Source organism: Ursus maritimus, unplaced genomic scaffold (genome assembly GCF_017311325.1).
Source record: "Ursus maritimus isolate PB19 unplaced genomic scaffold, ASM1731132v1 scaffold_28, whole genome shotgun sequence".
Lineage (NCBI taxonomy): Eukaryota > Metazoa > Chordata > Mammalia > Carnivora > Ursidae > Ursus > Ursus maritimus.
Window position 1 is genome coordinate 11,904,529 of NW_024425341.1, and position 17,282 is coordinate 11,921,810.

General features: G+C 40.2%; 1 protein-coding gene across 1 annotated transcript in view; it reads right to left on the reverse strand.

Annotated features, from left to right (window-relative positions):
* PPP2CB (protein phosphatase 2 catalytic subunit beta) overlaps positions 1-17,282 on the reverse strand; it is a 34,387-nt gene that overhangs the window by 16,843 nt on the left and 262 nt on the right. The window lies entirely within an intron of this gene.

Sequence of the window (17,282 nt, forward strand, 5' to 3'; positions counted from 1 at the left end):
GCTACCACTCTAACCCTTGTACTTACTCCAGCATATTCTGTGGCATTTATTAACTCCCACTCCACCACATGTGAGACTGGTTTGTTTTCCCCCAACGAACCTCAGGTAAGTCAAGGTAGTTAATTTCAGTTCTTCTTTTTGTAGCCAAGAGAGGGGTTGAGAGGGCTCACAAGGGGGAGTGTGGGGTCTAGAATGCCTACAAACTGTATTCACTTCTGAGGATTTTTTAAGGGCTCACTCCATTCCCAGAGGGGGAATACTCTCAGACCTTGGACATGTTCCGCAATCAACGTGTTGTCTTAGTTTGGGCAAACTTAACGCATTCAATTCTGTCCCTGTCATTCCCCATTTCTTTCCAATAGCCATTTCCACTATTTCTCAGACAAAAGAGGAATGAGCTCAAGATCCCACTTAGCTGTCTCTTTTCAGACATGCTGGGATATCAAAGAAAACCCGCTGGGTTTTGCTGGCTCACCCACATGGCTTGGAGTGGCAGGGTATAGTGAGGAGTGGTACCTCATTGTGTTACTCGGTGATCACAGCTCTGGGCTGTGCCTCTTTTCAGTTACTGATTATTTCCTGTCCTTTAAGTTTTTCCTGTTTGTTGTTCATATCATTATTAGTCAGAAAAAACAACAGTTAATTAATTATCCATTTTCCTTGGTGTTGGCCAGACCACATCTGGAGTAACCTGTTGCATTAGGTGGTGAATGAAGAGGGGCAGGGACTACAAAAGTATGCTTCTTTGCCATTCATGAGCTTGGCAAAAATAACATTTACCCACTGTTAGTAAGGCTATTCTCTCGCCCTCTCTTCCTTCTTCTTCTTCTTCTTTTTTTTTTTTTTAGCAAGGCTATTCTCATACCCTACTGGTGAGAATACACATTTATACATCTTCTTTGGAAAGCAACTGACAGTAGCTAACAAAATGTAAAGTGATCTGAGGCAAAGACTGCCTAACCTCAATATCTATTCTCCTCTTCCTTCTCCATAATTAATCTGACTGCAGCCAAGGCAGCCATGCTCCCAGCTCAAAGACTATACACTTCCCAGCTGCTTTAGTTCAGACTGCTGTAACAAATACCATAGACTAGGTGGCTTGCTTTCTTTTTCTTTTTTTTTTAAAGATTTTTATTTATTTATTTGACAGCACAAGCAGGGGGAGCAGCAGAGGGAGAGGGAGAAGCAGACTCCCCGCTGAGCAGGGAGCTCAAAGTGGGGCTCAATCCCACACCTGAGCTCATCGGACTGAGCCCCCCAGGCGCCCCAACTAGGTGGCTTTCCTCACAGTTCTGAAGGCTGGAAAGCCCAACACCAAGGCGCCAGCTGACCTCCTCGGTGGTGCAGCCCCTCCTGTTCTGCAGGGGCGTGCCTTCTTGCAGCAACCCCACAGGCTAGTGCGACACACACATCCTCTCTCTAGCGTCCCTTCTGAGAAGGGCACTAATCGCATTCATGGGAGCTTCACCCTCATGACCATACCTCTGAAAGGTCCCACCTCCAAATACCACATTGGTAATGAGGCTTCCTATATAAATTCTGGGAGGACACAGATATTCAGTCCATGGCACCAGCCTCTCACGCAGCTACAAATGGCCACGAGACTAAGTTCTGGTGAGATGTAAGGAGTGTTATGTGGGAACCAGAAAGTTGCCTTAAGGAGGGGGCATGCCCTTCAACACTCTCCATTCTGCTTCCTGGAATGTTTATGTGACAATGGCTGGAACTCCAGAAGCCACGTCAGACCACAAGGACAAGAGCTGCTCCCTAGTAACAGCAGAGCAGAGTGCTGGAAGATGTAGCGGGCTGAAAAAAGACCCACAAAGATATGTTGACTTCCTAATCACCAAAACCTGTGACTATTACCACCCATGAAAAAGATGTGATTAAGGATTTTGACAGGAGCAGCTTATCCTAGATGATCCTGACAGGCCCTAAATGAGGCAGAGGGAGTTTTGAGACAAACACACACACACATTTCCATCGAAAGACAGAGACAGGATGAAGTGATGAGGCCAAGGAATACCAAGCCACCAGAAGCTGTAAGAGGCAAGGGACAGATTGTCTCTGAGCTTCCAAAGGGCGTGTGGCCCTGTGACACCTTGATCTTGGACTTCTGGCTCCAGAGCTGTGAGACAATAACTTCTGTTTTTAAGCCAGCCAGTTTGTAGTAATTTGTTGCAGCAACCACAGAAAAGTAACACAGCAAGTGTGTGGTTTCCTAGCACCTTTGTAGAGCTACCGTACCACCCAGGGAGTGCTGCTGGTTTGCCTGTACATAAGAAACATATAAAAACTGCGACTTTGGTTAAGCCCTTACTTTGGGTTTTCTGTTCTACAGATGAAACCTAATGCTGATACCTGATATAAAGGGCATCTGATATTTAAATGAAAAAGGCAAGTCATAAAACTACTACACTATCACCTGCTAAATAAGGAAACTATTTAGGAGCTCCACTCCAAGAAGCTGCTCTACTAATTTTTAAATATGTTAGGTCCTCCAAATAGGGGCAAAATACTTTTAGCAAAGTCAGCCAAGTCCAGGGAAGCCACTAATGCATCAGGGAGTAAAGAAGAAAATCCTTATGGAGTTTACAAGCCAAATCCCAAAGTCAACAGGATCCTAGTAAAATAGATTGAGAAAACAGAAGTCCTTCAAAAGCAACATAACCTCCTGCAATGGAACTATCAACTGGAAAAAAAAGTCAATGGCAACAAGCTCAAAATGAGAAAATCATTGTCATTTACTTAGCAAGCAACAAGTAATTTGTTTTTCAAGTTAAATAGGACCGAGTAACCAAAATTTTGCAGAAAGAGTTAAAGGAATCCTCAAGTCATAGAATGTTAAGAATTTAACAAGCTAATCACATATAAAAATCCACTAAAGGAAACATTACCAAAAACAAAGGAAGAATTATTTAACATATAGTACCCCCTACGGGACAACATTCATCAGGCCGATAAACCATTCACTTTAATATGCACCATACACAGCAATTACCTGACACATCAAAATATTCCTGAATGTAATGTTCATGTGTACATGTAACAAACATCTGTAAAGTGTCTGTTGTAGGCCAGGCACCAGAGAGAAACAGGTAAACTCTCTAGCATTAACAGGCTGGCTTAGATGGGCTCAACCAAACAAAATAAAAACTTCTGTATACAAAAAGAGATAAAGGAGAAGCCTGGGAATATATTTAGAACACACAAGATAACAGAAACATACTGACATCTACCACCTAAAGATATTTGTAGAATAAAGTATGTCTAAAAAAAAAAAATCATTGGCAGTCAATGTTAACATTAAGAGGTCACATTTTTGAGAAACCCTAAGAAACTGAGTATTTGGGAATATAAAGCTCTGAATTAGCCATCTTTGTTTCAACTGTTAAACAAAAAGGGCTTGTAATTATTTTTATATTAATTGACTTAACATGTAATTTAAAGTTGTATTTTCCGGGCGCCTGGGTGGCTCAGTTGGTTAGGTGTCTGCCTTCGGCTCAGGTCATGATCTCAGGGTCCTGGGATCAAGCCCTACGTCGGGCTTTCCGCTCAGCAGGGAGTCTGCTTCTCCCTCTCCCTCATATAAATAAAATCTTAAAAAAAAGTAAAGTTATATTTTCCTGTATTATAACATCAGCAACTTATTTTTAAGTCTAGGTAGGGAGATTTTTTTGTAACATTGATGGTTTTAATAGTTCCAAGACTTGTAATATTAAGACTGTTGAACTTCATTTTTTTGAAATTTCAGTTTTAATCGCCAATACCATATCAATAATACAACCTACATTAAAAAAAGCTCTTTTCAGTCCTTAAATTGTAAGAGTATATAAAGGGGTCATGAGACTAAAATGCTTAAAAATTTCTATGTTAATGCCTCTGTTCTGTTGACCTACATGTAAGAGAGATCATGGGTAAGCAGGGTCACATTTCTACAAAGACATGTATCCTACTCGCGTCAACTTGTTTTCAGTGACTATTAGTGTCCTATTACAGTAATCCAAAGTACTGATGTTAGAATATGTAAAACAAATCACAAGGAAAGTCTGCATACATGTTGTAGAAATCACGACGTCTTTATCTCCAGATTCATCTAATGTCAACTGGATGCGCCTAGCCCAGACTTTTAATTTGAAGTGACTCTAAGCAACAGGGACAATGGCAAGTTCTATTCCGAAAGAGTTGTTCTCCCCCGCTTTCTAAAACATTTCCAAGGTATGATTTTGACTGTGGCTCCACACACTCTTAATTTCTGCAAAATTTCCAAGCTGGGTCCTTTTGATTCTAGGCTACCAAATATTCTTTCATTTTTGCTTAAATTAGCCTGGTAGACCGTCTCAAGAGTTATGAACAATTTTAGCCCGTGTTTTTTCTTCTCTTTGCCTATGGTTTAGTTAGAATGAGATTATATGCATAGAAATCTTCCAGGAAATAGGGACTCTCCTCCTGGTTCAAATCTAACTGTGTAACCTTAGAACGTCTATACTTTTCACTTTCTTCACTTAGACAAGGCTCTATTGGTCTGTAGCTCTACAACATGTAGTCCTAGGGCGCCCGGCTGGCTCAGGTGGAGGGGCATGTGACTCTTGATCTTGGGGGTCACGAGTTTGAGCCCAATGGTGGGGGTAGAGATTACTCAAAGAAATAAAATTTAAAAAATATGCAGTCTTACTTCCGCATGTATCACCTGGAAACAGCTATTCTTTTCCAAACTGAAATTCTTTAAGGGCTGATTTTTACCTGTGCAGCAAATACGTTATTTTATTTACTTATCTAATATTTAATATTATATTACTGAAATTATCCTTTTCTGTGGGGGAGGCAGAGAAGATGAACCGCAGGCTTATTTTCCTCACATTAGCGAGAAGCCTGGAGGTCGGCGTCCCCGGAATGGCGCATCTTCTCAAGGGTCATCAGGGCAGCATTCCTTCGTCTTCCCACCTACCTTCTTTGTGACCCTCAGTAAACCGAACTGCCAGCTCATGGTCGCAAGACAGTGGTGCATCTCTAGTCACTGTGTCTGGTACCCTATTTCAGCAAGAAGGCAGAAAGGACAAAAGACCGAAGAGTACAGGCTAGCCTCATCTATCCACCTTCTAAAACTTTCCCAGAAGTCTCGCTCAGCCACGCCTGTTACATCTCACTGGCCATCTGAGGCACGCTCCCTGCTGCCCCAATGCATCACGGGCATGTGACTAGAATGAGGGTAGAGCCGCTGCAAGGTGTAATTCCAGTTAAATCATTAGTCATCTAATACAGGGTCTGACAAATAGCTCAGAAATGTCTAAAATCACAAATGAAACAACTTTTTACCAAATTTACTCTCTAAGACAGCTTCCCAATTTTGTTCAGGGAAAAAAAATCTACCAAATAGTACAAAACGGTAGAAGGTTCAACTGGAGCTGATGTCTTCTATTTATTACTATTTTTTAAATCAACATTCAGCTGATGGTTCCAACTCTGAAAAGGAAATCTGCTTGATATGCAACCCCTATCATTTACTGCCTTACTTTAAATATAAAAATGAAAAGCACCAAAATACAAATATTTTCCAATTCAACTGTTCTTTTATGGATATATGGTTATCTTAAACCAGCACAGATTTTACAAAACTACATGGATGGGTTAAGACAGGATACAGAATGTGTGTATGTTTCACAGTAATACTCCCTGAGCTTCTAACTACAAAGTAGTGAAGAAAATACTTCTTGGGGCACCTGGGGGGCTCAGTCGTTAAGCGTCTGCCTTTGGCTCAGGGCCTGATCCCAGGGTCCTGGGATCGAGCCCCACATCGGGCTCCCTGCTCTGCTGGGCACCTGCTTCTTCCTCTTCCACTCCCCCTGCTTGTGTTCCCTCTCTCGCTGGCTGTCTCTCTGTCAAATAAATAAATACATTCTTAAAAATAAAGAAAGAAAGAAAATACTTCTCAGGCCACTGTGATATCCATTCCACCCCTCAAATTTTCATCTTTACTGTATAGATCCATGATGTTTTTAAATATTTGATTTTTTTTTTAAAGATTTTATTTTTTTTTAAATTTATGTGACAGAGAGACAGCCAGCGAGAGAGGGAACACAGCAGGGGAGTGGGAGAGGAAGAAGCAGGCTCCCAGCGGAGGAGCCTGATGTGGGGCTCGATCCCATAACGCCGGGATCACGCCCTGAGCCGAAAGGCAGACGCTTAACGACTGCGCTACCCAGGCGCCCCTAAACATTTGATTTTTAACTCACGACCTTTCTTCAGATTCCTGGTCACCAAACGATCATATTACTGTGAGATCACTTTGGCGTGCCTTCAGGAAATTATGTGACGGACTGGCAGAAGTATACAGTTTGCCTGATATTTAAAATTCTTAATGTAAAAACCTTTGTGTGTCAGCGGCCCCCCAAAACATCCCCAGGTTTGGTGGTGATTTGCAAGAAGACCAACACAACTCAATACAGAGTCATACTCATGGCTATGATTTATTACAACATAAGGATACAAAGGAAAGTCAGCAAAGGGAAGCAAAGTCCTGAGTAAATCAGGTGTAAGCTTCCAAGAGTCCTGTCCCCGGGGAGCCTCAGAATGCACTGAATGCCTGTAGCAATGAGTTGTGACAAGAAGTGTGAAATGCTGTCTACCATAGAAACTCATTAGAGACTTAGCGCCCAGGATTTGTAACTGGGAGATGGTAACACAGGTACCCTCTGCCTAGCGTTTACCGAAGTGAGGACAGCACGTGCTCAGCATAAAACATACTGTTTATGTAACAGTTTAGGCACAGTGAGTCATTCTTAAAGAGGGGATGGTGGGAACCCTCCCCAAATTCAAGCTCCCAGGCACCATCCAAGGGCGACCTTGAAATGAGGCCTTTCTACAGACAGTGGTCTCAGGGCTGCTATGTCAACTCTTTTCTGTACACTTTGTGATTCTATATGTAACGGTCATGAGTGATTTTTAATGTTACTCAGCACCCAAACTTTAATTATCTCTAGGATAGAAGACCAAGTTTAAACCTGTAAAGTGGGGGCGCCTGGGTGGCACAGCGGTTAAGTGCCTGCCTTCGGCTCAGGGCGTGATCCCGGCGTTCCGGGATCGAGCCCCACATCAGGCTCTTCCGCTATGAGCCTGCTTCTTCCTCTCCCACTCCCCCTGCTTGTGTTCCCTCTCTCGCTGGCTGTCTCTATCTCTGTCAAATAAATAAATAAATAAATAAATAAATAAATCTAAAAAAAAAAAATAAATAAATAAACCTGTAAAGTGAGTGACCGTGGGGGTGGTAAATGGCACGTGGCAGGAAGCTGTTACTGTTGCACGCAATGCCGTCTACCTATCCATTCAAACTTGTTTCCTTTCTCACCCATTTAAGACATATTCTTTCTTGCTGCTATGAACCGAATCTATCTTAGGAAGAACACTGAGAAAACAAAAATTTGGGAATGACATCCGCATAAATAGGATGAACTATTTTCCCCTCTACCCATATTTTAGGAATAAAGAACATGCAAATGTACTAAAATTTCCTCCGTCCAACAGGTGACATTCTATTTTTGTGCTGGTGCCCATCACCAGAGCCATATTAATGAAAAGCTACTGAATTTGGTTTTGGCAGAGTCAGTATCCAAATTTTCTTTACCCTCTATTTACACATAATCTGCTCTAAAATATTATGGGTAAATTCATCAGAAGAAAGCCACAGAACAGACTGATCTGTGAAACAGGTGAGATTAAATGAAGTTAAACATCCTACAGAGCTAAGTTAATGTAAGTAGGGTGCCTTTCCTCCTATAGTTACAAGGTGCTTCCATAAATGACATTTGATCTATTTAATTCAAGTACAGTTAACACAGTACTATATTAGTTTCACGTGTACAACAGGATGATTCAACAATTCTATACATCTCAGCGTTCAAGGTACCCTTTATCTGTTTCACCCATGCCCCCACCCAAACCTTCCGTAACCACCAATTTGTTCTCTGTACTTAAGAGTGTTTTTTGTCTTATTTTTTCTTTGTTCATTTGTTTTGTTTCTGAGATCCCACCTATAAGTGAAATCATATGGTATTTGGTTTTCTCTGACTTTTTTTACTTAGCATTATACCTTCTAAGTCCATTCATTTTATTGCAAATGGCAAGATTTCAATCTTTTTTATGGCTGAGCAATATCCCATTGCATATCTACCACATCTTCCTATCCATCCATCACTGGACACTGCAGCCGCTTCTGTTTTAATAATGCTGCAATAAATATAAGGGTGCACAGATCCTGTTTAATTAGTGTTTCTCTTTTCTTTGGGTAAATACTCAGTAGTGGAATTACTGGATCATACGATGATTCTATTTTTAGTTTTTTGAGGAAACGCCACAGTTTTCCACAGTGGTTACATCAATTTACATTCCCACCAACAATGCACAAAGGTTCCTTTTTCTCCACATCCTTGCCAACACTTGCTATTTATTGTGTTTTTGCCTTTAGCCAGGTAGTTATAAGGTTCTTCCATAAATGATAAATGACAGCTAACTTTTTTTTTTTTTTTAATGCAAGGAAGTGAATCTTTCCTTTCAGTTCAGCAACAGTCAGGTGTCTGTATGCCAAGCAATTTCAAGCCTAGAAACATATATAAGAATAAATCATATACTCTGTTGAAATAAAAAAAGAATGAGGTAATGTGCATGTACGTAAGTCAAAATATATTGCTCAGGGAAAAGTTTTAGGGTGTTATACCAGTGATCCCATTTTCATAGAAACGATATACCAAAAATAGGCCGCTCCCCAACATATGTTTTTTGCACACCAAGAACAAGGTGTGGAAAACCGTCTCTGATGCAGGAGGGCAGTGGATGGGGAAGGTGGGTACAACAGTGAAGAGCATTTGTGTTCTTTCCCCTATATTTGTAAGATGTTTAAATTTTTACAAGTATATATCACTTTTTAAATCTGAAAAAATAATTTTAAACTTCAAAAAAAATTCCAGATGGCAATAACTTAATTATAAAAACAATCACAGAGCTATATCCATACAATGCCATTTTATTCAGCCATAAAAAGGAACGAAGTACTGATAGATGCTACAACATGGAAGAATCTTGAAAATTTTATGCCAAGTGAAAGCAGCCAGACATAAAAGACTACATATTGCATGATTTCACTTATATAAAATGTCCAGAATAGCCAGATCTATAAACGAAGCAGATAGTGGTTGCCAAGGGATGGGGGAGGGGAGAGTGGGGCGTAACTGCTAAAAGGCAGAGCTTCTTTCCCGGGGTGACGAAAATGTGTGAGATCCTGGGGTTAGAACAAAATTATTTATGGATTTGAATCCTACCCAATCATTTCTCTTTAATACAGGCAGTTCTCACTGTGTATTAGTTCCTCTCTGCATGAATTTCAGTCTCCAAGGTTTAGTTAAACTGGGCCCCCAACAACATGGTTCAAATTTAAGTTACCACAGTATATTTACTGTAATTAAAAACCCTGCTGCGGGTACACACGTCACTACCTGAACAAAAGGTGCAGCATCATGATCAATAACCAATCACATCACTCATTTCAAAGTCTTTTAGGGATGGGTCAACGCACACTGCTATCAGGTTTATATCCAGACAGCAAAGTGTATAGCTGTGTTGCCTCCTTATCTTTTAGTAATAAACTCATGCAGCATTTTACAAAAACGGATACTCAAAAGAGGGATTTGGTCAACAATGATGAAACTGCAGCAAAGAAATGAAGAGTGGTAAGACTGAAAATGAATTTCAAATAAGAAATACATAGAAGAAATGGCCGACTGCGGGATGTGGATACTGCTGCCCCTGGAGAGACTCTAGACATGCAGCCAGGAAATAAATAGACTTAGTGACATAAATAAATAAGGAAACTTATTGACATATATGAGGAAAGTGGTTGTGGCGAAAAGAATGAAGATATCCCAGAGGAAGTGATGCTGGCAAAAAGCTCAGTAAAGGAGCTCTCAGAGATATCTTGCAACACTGAAAGCGCAAAGGAGAAAATGTTGGAATCTGATCCAAACTGAAGAAAAAAGGTAAATCAGAATCTTAGCATATTTCTTAAAGTAGCATTTCTCAAAATGCAATCTGGAATTTTTTTAAAAAGATTTATTTATTTATTTATTTATTTATTTATTTATTTGATAGAGACAGCCAGTGAGAGAGGGAACACAAGCAGGGGGAGTGGGAGAGGAAGAAGCAGGCTCCCAGTGGAGGAGCCTGATGTGGGGCTCGATCCCAGGACCCTGGGATCAGGCCCTAAGCCGAAGGCAGACGCCCAACGACTGAGCCACCCAGGCACCCCGCAATCTGGAATTTCTAGATAACGAGACTTGTGATGTCTTTAAAAATACAAATTTTTGGACCTGCCAAGCCATAATCAGTCTCTGGGATGGAATTAAGGAACCTGAAGTTTTTATCTCCTTTCCAAGTGATCCTTATACACAGACACAGTTTAAGGAAAAGCTGGACCGTGTTGATTACACAAAAATGCTAAAAGGTCCAGAAGAAATTTTTTAAAAAGGGAAAGAATATTTTAAACATTAAATGGCTAACTTTCTGCATTTTCAGAGTTCACAGAATCAAGAAAAAGAAAATGTTATGAAATTACAACAAAGAATATACCAACTCAATTAGAGGGAAAATAACCTCACATCTTACACTGATTCTGATAAATCTACCCATGTTTTCCTCATGTATTTTGGCACTATGTTTCACTTATTTATAAAGTTCTTGTCACCTAAGATTTGTTATGGAGTAAAAATCTGTGTAGTTAAGAACCTTACCCACAGAGAGGTCTGGCATCTGCTCTTGCCTACTGGGATGTGATTGCTAGGCCCCAGAAAGTCCTGTTTCATGTAAGTAGTCTTTGCCTAGGGGCTCTGACCACTGGACAGTCTAACACGTTGATTTATGATGAGGGCTTTGGGTCACCCAGTGTCCGTTCTGCCTCTGAAGGAACTAGAGATCAAAGATATCAGGCCCTCCTGAACGTGTCTCTCCCCTTGGCTGACTTTAATCTGTATTCTTTCCGTGTAATCACGAATATAACAGCTTTCAGTGAGTTCTGCGAGGCCTTCCTGTGAATTACTGAACCTGGGAGAGCAGTTTTGGAACCCACCGAACATGCAATTGGTGTGACACATGACAGCAGTCTTGGGAATTGTGCCCTCTAATTTCTGCAATACCCCTTCAGATCACAAAAGTAAATCACTTTATGAATAATTTGCAAGGATTTCTCTGACCACTGTACTAAAAGAGCCTCTGAAACTCAAGCCTATCACTCTCCCCTATCCTCTGCTTTTTCTTCCTACCAAGAATCACTGTCTGGCATTCTATTAAATCTGTGTATCATCTGTCCCCTCTTCTGTTCACAGCTGAATTTCCGGTACTCTGAACAGCGTCTGGCACATAGGAGTACAACTAAAATTTGTTGAAGCTATGGTGTAAAAACACAATGACAGCATTTATTCAGCCACTCTTTTCTTTCTCATTTCCCACAGAACAAGTGCCTCTCTTGCTACCATAGCAAAGGCAAGACTGCACTGAGCCAATGCTCCTTATTCAGGACATAAGTATCACGTGGGAAATCTTTCAAAGGCAGAAAAAACTTAACAGCTACTTTCCTCTCTATGAAATGGGAAGAGCAAAATCAAAGGATACCTACACACTACCTTGGCACATTAAAAAAAATTACACGCTAAAAAGTCACTTCAAACAAAGTTTCACAGAGGACTGCATGGGTGAGGGGCACCCGGGCGGCTCAGCTGGTTGAGTGCCCAACTCTTGGTTTCTGCTCAGGTCATAATTTCAGGGTGGTGAGATCGAGTCCCATGTGGGGCTCTGCAACCAGCGAGGAGTCAGCTTGAGATTCTCTCTCTCCCCCTACCCGCCCTCTGCCCCCACTGGCCCTGGTTTGTGCTCTCTTTCTCTCTAAAAATAAAGAAATAAAATCTTAAAAAAAAAAAAAAAAGACTGAATTGGTGAGGACACAGTCTCACCTTCCCATCCCCTTCTCAAAGTAAAATGACTGTCTTTGTATAAAACACCAGTCAGCAGATCTTCAATGGAATGTTGCACACTTTTGTTGAACTGTATCATAGCACTACTGTAGTGCAAGTCAGTTATCTCAGACTACATCTCAAGGTTACAACTGAACTCTTCTGCACAAAAGTTATTTCAGTCGAAGGGCAGTTTGCAAGGCACAATAAACTGTCCCAGACTACAAGAGGCAGCAAGCCAACTCTAAGCTTGAGCTTCCCCATTCCCTAGAAAAGTAAGCAAATCTGTAATAAGCTGACCTCATTCCCTACCTTAATATGATTATTAAAGAAATTTAGAATTGAAAAGTAATGTTATAGGCAGTACAGACAAGATTTAACGAATAGTGTGAAAGAAAATGCATCTTTATGCAAGTTACTTGAAAGAACCAAGATTAGGTTTACATTTAAGTTACATTTACATGAAGGAGAATTATAAGGAAATCAGTCCAAAATAATTCAGAATTCCTATTTAATCTAAATGAAACTCAAATTCTCATACACAATAGATTACATCTATGATTTTAATGCCATTCTTCTTAGAAAGACTAAGTTCAGAAAATAGATATAGTTTATATAGTCTAAAACACAGTGACTGTTTTGGCATTAATTTTATCTTCAAAGTCTGGTATTTGGTTTATTTTTACCAAAGAAGGACTTCATGCACTAAGTCCCTCACAGTATTTATCCTGAAGAAAAGATGGTGAAGAAAAAATTTCTTCGGATCTTCAAATCAGAACAGAAGACACAGGCTACAAAAAAACACTACTCCTTGTGAAAAAAAGTGTATAATGTAGACTTTCATTTTATCTGTCTACAGGTATGTTTCAGGCATCATATGTAAGTCAAGAAATGAGCTGATTTTAAAGCCTGCTCTAGTCATTAGCAGTTCATGCTAGTCTAGTTTGCGTCTGCTTCTTTACCCGTCTGCGGAGAGGCTGGCTTACATAGGCGTGGAAAACGACAATTGGTTCAGTCAGCAGAATTGGGTTTTAACCTCATATTCCACTGTAATCAGGTCATTCTGTCTTACAGTAAGAAAGCAAGGAGCTACTTTCTACATCAGTGCATTTTAGACTCTGTCAAATGGACGACCATAGCTCAAGGGAAATGAAAATCAAGTACCAGTTAGGCTTTCTGGCTGTTAAGACCACTGAATTTTAGCTACAACCTATCAAAGAAAAAAGTAATCCGAGAGATTTTTCTCTATGCACAAAATTCACTTTTACTAGAATCTAATCTTCATTAAGATGGTTTCAGGCATTCAGGAATTTAAGCATGCTATTTCACATTAATGAGGTAAGTAATATCCTAATGATATTTCTATTTCAAGGCTGAAGCCACAACCCAGAAACCTATCCATTAGTCTTACATAATATTTATGTATTTATATCCCTACAAAGCCTCAAACATTTTCTCAGTAGGCGCTTTATAATCATCAGAATATAGATCTGCGAGCACACGAACAGGTTAAACTTCCCCATCTACTTAAGAGTATCATTACCGAGGTTCTTCAGTATAAAATAAAGTTTATCAGGTAAAAGAGCCTAAAAAGTTTCTCTTCCTGCAGTGCTACCAAGAGGTAAATATAGTTCTGGTCACACGACGTCCTGAACAGCGCCAGACTGGCTCTCCGGGCACACTATCTTTTAAAATTACCGTACCCACTGCTGTTGCAGAAATGAATCACAGAAACAGTTACTCTACACACGGGGTCTAATTTGCAATTAGCTTCAAAAGCTGGTCCTAATTTAAGAGCTAGTCCTCTCAGAAGATGTGCCTTACTGTTTTAAGTAAACAATTTTTTTCTGCACAGAAATAACCTTGAGAGACAGACCATCCATCCATACCCGTATTTTTTCTAGTTCTTCCCCATTTGGGATTAGGATGGATCTTATTTTTGCCACTACCTCACAACAGGGCTTTTATCAGTACCACTTTGGTCTCAATTTCAGCTGACTCCTTCAGTTTTTAGGCAACCTGAATTAGAACAGGAATTTAATTTTGAGGGGGAAAAATCACCACCATATAATGCAACTTCCTATAGAGTATATTTTCAACAGACTCCAAAAAAATCCTGTTATTAAAAAAACAACAAAAACCAACCAATCAATCCAGTCACAAAGAATTAAACAAAAAGAGGATCTCTGTAACTAGGTTTAACATTTTATTTTTCTTTTATACTCTTTCTATATGCCTACCATTCTTGGCCTAGAAAGGTAGAGGAAGCATTAAGGAGACCAGGCAAGGTCTCCTTAGCCAAGGCCAAGTTTAAAGTTACTTCACGAAATTGATAGTAATCCTAGTACTTTGTGCTTTAGGTAACAGGGACCACATGAAATACTGCAACTTATTTTTCAGGATTCTATAACCACTATATAAAAACCTCTTTTGAAGTACATTCTCCATAGAGAAGTCATATCAACACATCTATTTATTTTACATCTTTTCCCAAAAGAAAATGAGACATTTAAAACAAGATAAAATGGCTATTTTTATTTGTTTTTTCCTAAGATAGCTTATTGCTTAATGGTACTTTACACAGGTAGTATTTTAATATTCACAAGCATCCCAGGATATAGGCAAATAATATTATCCTTGTCTTCAAAAAGGAAACAGAGGTGCAAAGAGACTGGGTGGAGCCAGGGTCTGAACTCAGACACGCAGACTATTAGATTTTACTGTAAGTAAACATTACACTTGCCAGGAAAAAAATGTTAGGGATAGGGATGTAAAACGGAACCAAAGACTCAGGTTAGAAGACACAATATATATGCCACCAAGGAAGGCCACAGTGGCTAGAATACGGTTGTAAAACTAAGCTCTGCTCAAAATGGTGGCGAGAAAAGACTACTACACTTCTCCATTCCACTGGCAACACGTGGTGAAGGCCAAAGATAAATGATTGGGGATTTTCACTTAAAAATTCATGTCTAGGAGCACCTGGGTGGCACAGCTGGTTAAACATCCCACTCTTGTTTATGGCTCAGGTTGTGATCTCGGGGTGATGGGATGGAGCCCTGTATCGGGTTCTGCACTGAGCGGGGAGTTTGCTAAGTCACTCTCACTCTGCCCCTCCCCGCCGCGCATGCGCTCTCTCAAATAAAATTTTTTTTTAAAGATTTTATTTATTTATTTGACAGAGCATAAGCAGGGGGAGCAGCAGGCAGAGGGAGCAGGAGATCAAATAAATCTTTAAAAAAATAAAAATAAAAGTTCATGGTTAGTGGATAAGTACAATTTTTTTTTAAGTGAGGAACATAAAAGCTTAAATATCGACCTATAAGGTCCTAGGGATTGGTAGTCCAATTTATTTAAGAGCTAAAGTACAATAATCTCTCTTGACAAATACAGAAAGATTCCTCAAGATTTAAGTGTGACTGAGGGGCGCCTGGCTGGCTCAGTCGGAGGAGCAGCTCACTCTTGATCTCAGGGTTGTGAGTTAGAGCCCCCCGGTAGGTATAGAGATTACTTACATAAATTAATTAAAAAAAAAAAACCACCCACAAGAACAAAGACTTAAGTGTGACTGAGTAGCAGTACAATATTCTTCTCTAGGAATATATCTTTTTTTTTTTTTTTAAAGATTTTATTTATTTATTTGACAGAGATAGAGACAGCCAGCGAGAGAGGGAACACAAGCAGGGGGAGTGGGAGAGGAAGAAGCAGTCTCCCAGCAGAGGAGCCCGATGTGGGGCTCGATCCCACAATGGAGGGATCATGCCCTGAGCTGAAGGCAGACGCCTAACGACTGAGCCACCCAGGAGCCCCACTAGGAATATATCTTAAAATTATTAGAGAGTCAAAGGGAAAAACTGAGTCAACACCAACTTTGTCCGTAACTTCAAATCTGTATCTAACGTTCACGGCAGGGTTAACAGACTCAACTAATTTCAAAACTAGGTATTTCAAAATTTAATGCTGACATTAGACCTTGAGAAAGCAATTTAAATTTTAGGACTCATAAATTATAGGTTATCAAACAAAAAAACCTGAAAGTCCACGTGACGCTATAAGTAATGTTTGTTTCAGAAAGAAAAAGGTACTACTGGCTTGGCGGTTCTGTTTACAGAAATTCTCCTGTGTTAACAAAGAGTTATTTAATATATAAAGGTCTTAGGTAACATTACACTTGTTAAAAACACTATTCTAACTTAATATTAGCTATTATTTCTCCATCCCTACGTTGCGTAATTTTAAGAGTGCCCCATTATTTCCTTCTCCAATGCATTTCTGAGGCATCCTGATTTCCAAACACAAACTATCAAAAAAGTCTTCTAGATTATGCCTTAAAAAAATACAAACCCAACAACCTTAAGAATAATTTTGTTACTTTCATATAGCACCTTTCTACATAAAAACGTGTGAAAATTATTTAATCCAGATTATAAAAACTGAATGAGAAAAATTCTAGACTTTAAAGAGTTTGGAATAATTCCAGCGGTTAAAAAAACAATGGATACAGCATTCAGAAAATAGCCCGAGATCACCCAATCAAGAACGACTGTAAGCAGTTAACCACCTGCGTATTTTATTACTCTTTGGTATAGGAAAAACAACCACCACCAAAACCCCAAACACTTTACACATAACAGAAATAGAAAGAACTTTCTGAAACGCGCTGCCCTGCACCAAAAACACGCACCCCATTTATCATTTCAAGTAATCACTGTTGTCAAACTTAAGACATACTTTCTCGTTTTTGACAATATAACGCTTCCAAGAGGCAGTGCGAAGACTAGTCACCGTCTGTTTAAACCAAAGTCAACCTCTATTTAAAAAACCAGTCTGCCATTACACCCACCTCTCTAAAAACAAACGCTTAGCACATTCCGTCAGTGATTTTTGAAGGGCCCGATTCCCCTGGCAAAAATCCTACATCTAACAAGTTAATTAATACTATCATCCAGGTTAACTTTCGGTGCATTTTCAAATAAGAGATTGCATTACATTAATTTGCCGGCATTCTAAAGCGCCGAAATCGCCAGTCCTCATGTGAAACGTTAGGGTCAGTAATCCCCAGGAGAGCGTCGGTGACCCCAATAAAATCTAGGGCGTGGATTCCCGGTGCCACGTTTCCCCTCCCATCTACACGGGCCCCTTAGGCCAGTGAAGTGAGCTTCCGGAGGGGGCCGCAGGGTGGGTCCGGAGGGGAGGCAGAGGAGCCCGGGGAGGCCAGCTCAAGCCCGCTCCCGGAATGGCCCGACCCGCCGCCCAGGTGGACGTCCCAGCAAGGAGACACAGCCCCGCGGG